General features: G+C 36.2%; 1 non-coding gene across 1 annotated transcript; it reads left to right on the top strand.

Moving 5' to 3' along the window:
- Window positions 1–8,287: 8,287 nt before the first annotated feature.
- On the top strand, window positions 8,288–8,373 carry LOC122120028. Its single transcript, XR_006149650.1, has one exon. It is a non-coding gene; the product is annotated as a small nucleolar RNA SNORD35 (small nucleolar RNA).

Raw genomic sequence — 8,373 nt, 5'->3', positions numbered from 1 at the left:
TTTTAGAGAAATACAAGTTGTCCAAACCGAGCAAAGAAGAAATAAACCAATTAAATAAGCCAATATCTTACAATGAGATACAGGAAGCAATCAGAAGTCTTCCAACAAAAAAAGCCCAGGACAAGATGGATTCACAATAGAATTCTGTAAGACCTTTAAAGAAGAATTAGTACCCTCAAGCTCTTCAGAGAAATAGAAAAAGAGGGAACTATCCCAAATTCCTTCTACAATGCCAATAAAACATTAATCCCCAAACCAAGCAAAGACCTAACACAAAAAGAGAACTACGGAGCCATTTCCTTGATGAACACAGATGCAAAGATCCTTAACAAAATTCTAACTCACAGAATTCAGAAACACATAAAAAAATACACTACGATCAAGTAGGCTTAATCCCAGAGATGCAAGGATGTTTTCACATGCCACGCCACCTCCTGCAGTGTCTGCTTGAGAGATCGCGTTAGACAAAGAGCTACAAGGAAGCATGCCTGCAGGAAAGGGGGTGTTGGTTCAAGACTTCCCATACATTTGGCTGCACCTTTATAGCCTCTACCTTTATTCTTACTATATTCTTCTTGGCTGTACACTCGTTGCCTTTATTCTCGTTTTGACTATTTTTCTATTGATCCGCGAACAGAGCATGTTGTATTTTTCCAGTCCAATAGAGACGGCTTCTCTAAGTAATAAAGACTAAGACCAAAGATTAAATGTGGGCAATGCCCCAATCAATCTATCATCTGATGTGACACTGCCTCCAGAAACTCCTACAACTTCACAAACGGTTTTGCAGCTTACACATAGTAAATATAGAGACTTAAAATTTCCAGATATGTCCAACAGACAAAATCAATGAATTAAACTAAGTTAGAAGGAGTTATCCAAGTAGTTCAGAGAGTTCTAAAAAAAAAAAGGGGACCTCTGATTATAAAAGAAAAAGAAAGATTCTCCCAACAGTTATGATTAAGTTTAGTCCAACTTACGTTATAGGGAATAGATGGTGGTTACACACAAAATATAAAGTTAGTAACATCATATTTCCTAAACCAACCAAATAACCATTTCCTTAAACAGGAGCTCATAAAGATGAAAATAGTTGGATAAAAATAAAAATAAAAAGAGTACAATATAGTACAACCCTGTCTTAGGTTTGTTAATTATCAAACATAAAAAGGCTGAATAGATGACACATTCTATTAAACAATATGCTAGACTTGTTTCGCACCACTTAGCTTAAACAGTTGGTGGGATAGTCATCAATTTTCATGTAATTCATCAATGCTTTGCCTTTTAAAAAAATTGATTACATGCTTAAATAAACAAAGAATTTATGTCACAATCACACACTGTATAAAAATGTTAATTCTCCTCAATAAAGATACACTCAGATGCAACTCTTTTGAGTCTGTGTCTGTTTGTCACTTCGCCGACTCCTTGCCCACCTATCCCGAGATCCCTGTCCTGTCTGTTCCAGTGCTCTGGCCGAGCTGATCCATCGCATTAACATACGTAAATCAATAAATGTAATCCATCACATAAACAGATTCAAGCTCAAGAACCACAGGATTATCTCCATTGATGAAGAAAGGCTTTTGATAAGACACAACATTCATTCATGTTAAAGCTCTAGAGAAAATAGGAATAGAAGGAACATTCCTTAAAACAATAAAAGACATATACTACAGACCAATAGCAAATATTATACTTAATGGGAAAAAGCCACAACCAATTCTCGTAAAATCAGGAGCAAGGCAAGGATGGCCACTGTCTCCACTCCTCTTCAATATAATCCTGGAACACTTAGCCAGAGCAATAAGGCAAGAAAAAAGACACTAAAGGGATCCACAAAGAGAAGGAAGAAGTTAAATTATCCTTTTTTGCAGATGACATGATAGTATACTTTCATGATCCTCTAAACTCCACCCCTAAACTCTGAGAACTTATAAACCATTTCAGCAAAGTAGCAGGATACAAAATCAGCCCACAAAAATCAGTTGCCTTCCTCTACACCGACAATATACAAACAAAGAGGGAAATAAAGGAAGCAATCACATTCACAATAACCCTCCCCAAATTAAAATATTTAGGAATTAACCTAACCAAAGATGTAAAAGAACTATTTAATGAAAACTGTAAAAACTTAAAGAAAGAAATTATAGAGGACACCAGGAAATGAAAAGACCTTCCATGCTCTTGGTTAGGAAGACTTAATGGAGTGAAAATGGCCATACTGTCAAAATTAATATACAAATTCAATGCAATTCCTTTAAAAATATGAATGATTTACTTTCCTGAAATACAGAAAACAGTCAAAAAATTCACATGGAGCAACAAAAGACCTAGAATAGCCAAAACAATTCTAGGCAAAAAAAAGACAACATGAGAGAGATCTCAATGCCAGGCTTCAAACTCTACTATAGAGCCATAATAACACAGACAGCCTGGTACTGGCACAAAAACTGACCCGAAGACCAATGGAATAGAATAGAAGAATCAGAAATAAATCTACAGGCCTACAGCCAGCTGATATTTGACAAAGGTGCCAAAGATGTACAGTGGAAGAAACACAGCCTCTTCAACTACTGATGCTGGGAAAACTGGGCAGGAACAAGCAGAATACTAAAAATGGACTCTTGCCTGTCACTATGCACTAACATCAACTCAAAATGGAATAAAGACCTTAACATCAAACCTGAATCTCTGAAACTACTGCAGGATAGAGTAGGAGAGACACTTGAACTTATAAGCACAGGCAGGAACTCCCTGTACAGAGTCCCAGGGTCACAATAAATTGGAGAGAGACTCGACAAATGGGATTATCTTAAAATAAAAAGTTTCTGCACCAGTATAAGACATAGCAACCAAGCTAGAAAGACAACCAGCTAACTGGGAAAAAATATTTACCAGCAATATATCAGATAAGGGGTTAATATCCAGTATATCCAGGGAACTCAAGGAACTAATCCTTCCCAACCCTAACAAGCCAATTACTAAATGGGCAAGAGAACTAAAGAGAGACTTCTAAGGAGAAGAGATAAAAATGGCAAAGAAACACATGAGGGAATGTTCACCATCCCTGGTTGTAAAGGAAATGCAAATAAAGACAACCCTGAGATACTACCTTACCCCAGGAAGAAGGGCCCACATCCTAAAGTCAGCCAATGACAAATGCTGGAGGGGATGCAGAGAAAGATGAACCCTATTACACTGCTGGTGAGAATGTACACTTATACGACCATTTTGGAAAGCAGTCTGGAGGGTCCTCGGAAAGCTAAATATTGACCTCCCCTATGACCCAGCTCTACCACTTCTAGGCATCTATCCTGAACAACAGGAACCAGTATACAAGGACATATGCACCTACATGTTTATTGCAGCACTGTACAGGATATGGAAACAACACAGATGAATAGATCCAAAAATTGTGGTATGTATACACAGTGGAATATTATGCAGCCATTAGAAAGGACAAAATAATGGCATTTGCAGGGAAATTGATAGAACTAGAAGAAATCATGTTGAGTGAAGTAAGCCAAGAGTAAAGAGACAAATGGCATGTGGTCTCCCTGATAAGTGGATGTTAAATCCAAAACATAAGGTGATACGACAAAGTTAACAAGACTGGAAAAACAAAGGACCTCCACTCATTTGGTAGAATCACTAAAAACAACTCCATGCTGCTGATCACATATATGGTATATATGTTCATGCCAGAGGGAAACAAGGAGGAGACACAGAAATAGAGGGAATCAGGGAAAAGCATACAACAGTGGGACCTATTAGCTTCAGTGGACATTGATCAAAATGAACTAAGCCAGTCAATGGCAGTGCTGGGAGGGAGGGATTGAGTGGGAAAGAGGGAACACCTCACGCTATGTAAAAGGAAAGATATGTACATATCACCTGAGGTGGAAGAAATAACAGTATTTCAAAGCTCATAGAACTCATAAAATTTATAGACCATGATAGAAAATTTGCTCCCTGAAAGTTAGAATGTGTTTATGACTTTAACTCAGTATCACTATCCCACAGTACTGTGAAGTTTTGGAAATTATTTAACCACTTAATCACGATAAAGAATTTGCAAAAAGAAAGAAAGAAAGAAAGAAGGGGTAAGACATAAGGGATTCTGACATTTTATTGAGAGATGTTTTTAGAAAGGCAAGTTATAATTAGGTTGTGGAGAGTTCAGTTTCATCTATTAAAGGGTCTGAAGCCTGGATTTGATTCTGAATGATTAGAAGTAATTATCACATATGGAATCATTCTGGAAAATTTCATATCATGTTGTGACATTTAACTCAAACATCTATAACACAAGATTTAAAAACCTTTTCTGCTTGACTCAGACATATACTAGATATTGCAAATAAGGGAAACCATGGGACCTATGTTTCTTTGGGCTTGGCTTACTTCACTTAATATAATTTTTTTCCAAGCCTTTCCATTTCCTAACAAATGGGGCAATATCATTCTTTCTGATGGAGGCATAGAATTCCATTGTGTATAATTACCACATTTTCTTGATCCATTCTTCTACTGAGGGGCATCTGGTCAAGCAGAAAAGGTCAGATAAGGTGATGTTAGGGAAATGAACCCTAAGATATGTATTCAAATGTTTTTTTTTTCATAAAATTGTTTCTAAGGCATTTATAAGATTATTTCTTTGTTGCTTTGTATGTCCCTCCCCCACAGTATAATGCCTGTTTTCACTGTATTTGATGTCAGTATAATTTGTGGAGGGGAAGGGGAAAAACAAGTCGTTTAAATAAGGATACAAGTGGACCTGTTGCAACAATGAGAAGTACAAGTTGTTATGTCGAAAATGAACTTTACAACTTTGGTGGGGGGGGGGGGTGGGGACGATTGGGTGGGGGGCGGGGAGAGGATGGGAAGGGATGGGAAAGGGAAACAAAGGAGGAGGCTACAATGCTTGATAAAAATGTACTCATTATGTTGCCCATGTTGTACAGTATTTTCACAATAAAAAATAAATTAAAAAAAAAAAAAGATTTAAAAACCTGAAAAAAAAAGTTTGGGGGTTTAGTCCCCAGTGTTGTAAAAAAGAGAGAGCTAAAGTTCATGTTGATTTTTTCATTAAAACCTAGTTTTCATTTTATTGTATGAACTCATATATGAGTAAACAACCATAGTACCAGAGCGGGTTCCATTTCCCCTGGAACTATACATTATTTTAAAGTGTTTGAGCTCTGAATTTCATTATTCTTGGTTCTTTCATTTACACTAGCCAACTTCCACACTTTTCAATATTCTGATCTGTGAGGGCAAAAACAATGGCAACTATTTTTCTTAAGTTGTGAGCATTTAGAGTTAATACACATAAGACAATGGGCACACTGTCTGCCATAGGAATCCATTAGGGCAAGGTGAGTGAGAATGAAGGAGAATGGGGCAAGAGCCGGGTACATTTGTGGTAATTCCAGTAGTTGAGACAACAGAGAAACTTGTGAGAATGCATTCTCCATTGTTTATAGTAAAAACTTTATGTCTGCAATGCAACGGGGTAAATGGGTAACATCCCTAAGTATAACAATGGTACCCTGTTAACATCATCCTTCCAAAACCAATTATATCAGAAGGAAATAATAATAAGTGGTGATATTTAATGCTAAAGTTTTAAGACTTTCAGCATGAGCAATATTTTTATTTATTTTTATTTATTTTTTTATTTTTTTTGGGGTCCGGTCATGGGGCCTGAACTCTGGGCCTGGGCGCTGTCCCTCAGCTCTTCAGCTCAAGGCTAGTGCTCTACCACTTAAGCCACACTGCCACTTCCGGCTTTTTTCTTTTTGCTTATGTGGTGCTGAGGAATCAAACCCAGGGCCTCGAGCATGCAAGGCAAGCACTCTACCACTGAGCCACCTTCCCAGCCCCCATGAGCAATATTTTTAATATAGAAATAGCATAGAGTTGACCAATAAATACCTAAATTCTAGATAAAGCTCTTACATATTTGATGCTTATTCTAGAATTCTATTAAATGTGATAAAGGTTGTGTTAATATGTATTCCATGTGACACAAAATATCCTTTAATTTTCATAATAGAAGCAAATATATTAAAATATTTTCCCCCTAACCTATGTAATTTTAGTCACACACATACATGCATAATATTGAACAACATGGCTAGTATATTCATTGTTGCTGTTAATTTTATTTTGTTTTTGTTGCAGGGGGCGGTTGAACCTAGGGCTTCATATATGCTAAGCATGTGTTCTTCAATGAGTGCTCATGTACTCTACATATCTTTTCCTAATCAGGAAACAGTTATATACAATGATCCAATTATTAAAATGCATAGTAAATATGATCTTAATATGTAACTTATTTATTTTGCTACTCTTAGACTGAATGATTGAAAATCTGATTTTGAAATGTCACTTATTTTGTTAATGGATTTTCTTTAAATCGATATTCTCATTCTTTTCATTTTGTGAATTCTGGTTTCTTCTTTAAATGGGAATATGACACTTTTGAAAATAATTAAGATAGATATACTTTCTCCAACTTCTTTTCTAATGAGGATATACTAATATATATTAGATATATATGTGTAATGCTAATATATATATTTGCTTTGTACACAATATTTCACCCATAGCAATGTGTCTCATGCATATGAATATTCTAGACTTATTGAAGATGCTAATTTATTGGCTCTTTCCTTGGGAATTCTGATTTTGTATATTTGAGATTGAGGCTGAGAATGTATGTATACTTTCTTAAGAAACCTCGTGTGAATCTGATATAGGTGGTCTAAAGATAATTTTAAAAAATGTCTAGACTTTATACTCTAGTTGTTATCAACACAATCTTCAAATTTTAATAAAGAATCAATTTGTTACTAAAAACAAAAGAGCCAAGGATCTTTTCAAGCCTGGTGCCCCAGGAAAGCTCAACCTCCATCCTCACGACTGACAGAACAGGAGCTGGCCAGTACCAGGTTCTGTCCCTGAGGAAATAAGCAAGGAACCCACACCTGTCCTGAAGATACTCAAGTGAAGGAGGGAAAGGATGGGCTCATCATAGACTGTCATATGACCTTGGGAAAATCAATGCCCAGAGCTCACAATTATCCAACTTGTGCATCTTATTGGACCAAACCTCTAAGGACTTCCAAACATAAATGGAAGAAGAAGAGAAGAAACAGGAACACCCACAATATTTGGGGGAGGGTTTTTTTAAGCTACTCTGGGAAAAAATAGTGTGTTTTTCCTTCTACTGCTTTATTTTCTGCTTACATTTTTAAAGATCCAGTTTATTTAATCTCTTCTTGTATTGGACTAAATTTCACATCATAAAAGTGTTAATGTTTTACAATGAGTTATGACAAAGTAAACGAGACCCAAGAATCAAGGGATCTGTTCTTAATTTGTCATGTACTTTCTAAATGACTCTATATTCTGTACCCCATATATGGTGTGTAGACATGCACATCTGAGGGAAGCTAGGAGGAGGGAAAAGAACTATAGGAAAATGGGTGAATAAAGTAGGCAGAGGGGCTCATCAGCTGCACTGGTTATTGATGAAAGTGAACCAAGCAAATCATGAGTGATGATGGGAGGGAGGGAATGAGAGAGAACGAGGAAACAACTGATACTAAGCAAAAGGAAAGAAATGTACATATCGTCCAATTTGGAAGAAACAGTTTTATTGTTAAAGTCTATAGAGTTCATAAGCTTTGTAGATCAAGACAATGACAAGATGAATTTTGAAAGTTAAAAGGTGTTAGTGACTTGAGCTAAGTATCACTATGCCACAATACTGTGAAATTTATGTATTTACTTAATCTCAATAAAGAAAATGTGTTACTGTTTTAAAATACTGACTAAAACCTTGAGTAATGTGTATTAAATTTACACATTCTTGTGTAAATCTGTTATTAAATTCATTATGAATTTAAATATTATACACATAATATTTTTTAAGTCAAACACCAGTGGCACCCTTAGAAGGCTGGGATCTGAGGATCACAGATCAAAACTAGCCTGGACAGAAAAGCTTATGAGACTCCATCTGTAACTTACAAGTTAAAATATGACACTAGAGGTATTTCTCAAATGGTTAAGTGATACTTGTGAATAAGAAAGCCAAGAATGGGAGCTGGGGCCCTCAATTCCATGGTTGATACACATACTCACAGACACACACACACACACACACACACACCTTTAACATATTGACAATATAAATTGATTTTTTAATTCCCTTTCTTCCCACCACCCAACTCTGAAAAACGTCAGTCTTGTATTTAAACTTTAAAAAAAATAAAAGTTATGTCTTTTCTCACCATGTTCTGTGAGTGCCACTGTGGGCAGTACCAATGATGACAAAGGCTCAGCAGATATGAAGAG

The sequence above is a fragment of the Dipodomys spectabilis genome, unplaced genomic scaffold, assembly GCF_019054845.1.
Source record: "Dipodomys spectabilis isolate Male_0828 unplaced genomic scaffold, ASM1905484v1 ptg000173l, whole genome shotgun sequence".
NCBI classification, from domain to species: domain Eukaryota; kingdom Metazoa; phylum Chordata; class Mammalia; order Rodentia; family Heteromyidae; genus Dipodomys; species Dipodomys spectabilis.
The sequence above is the reverse complement of the archived record's forward strand: the minus strand, read 5'-3'. Positions and strand labels throughout refer to the sequence as shown.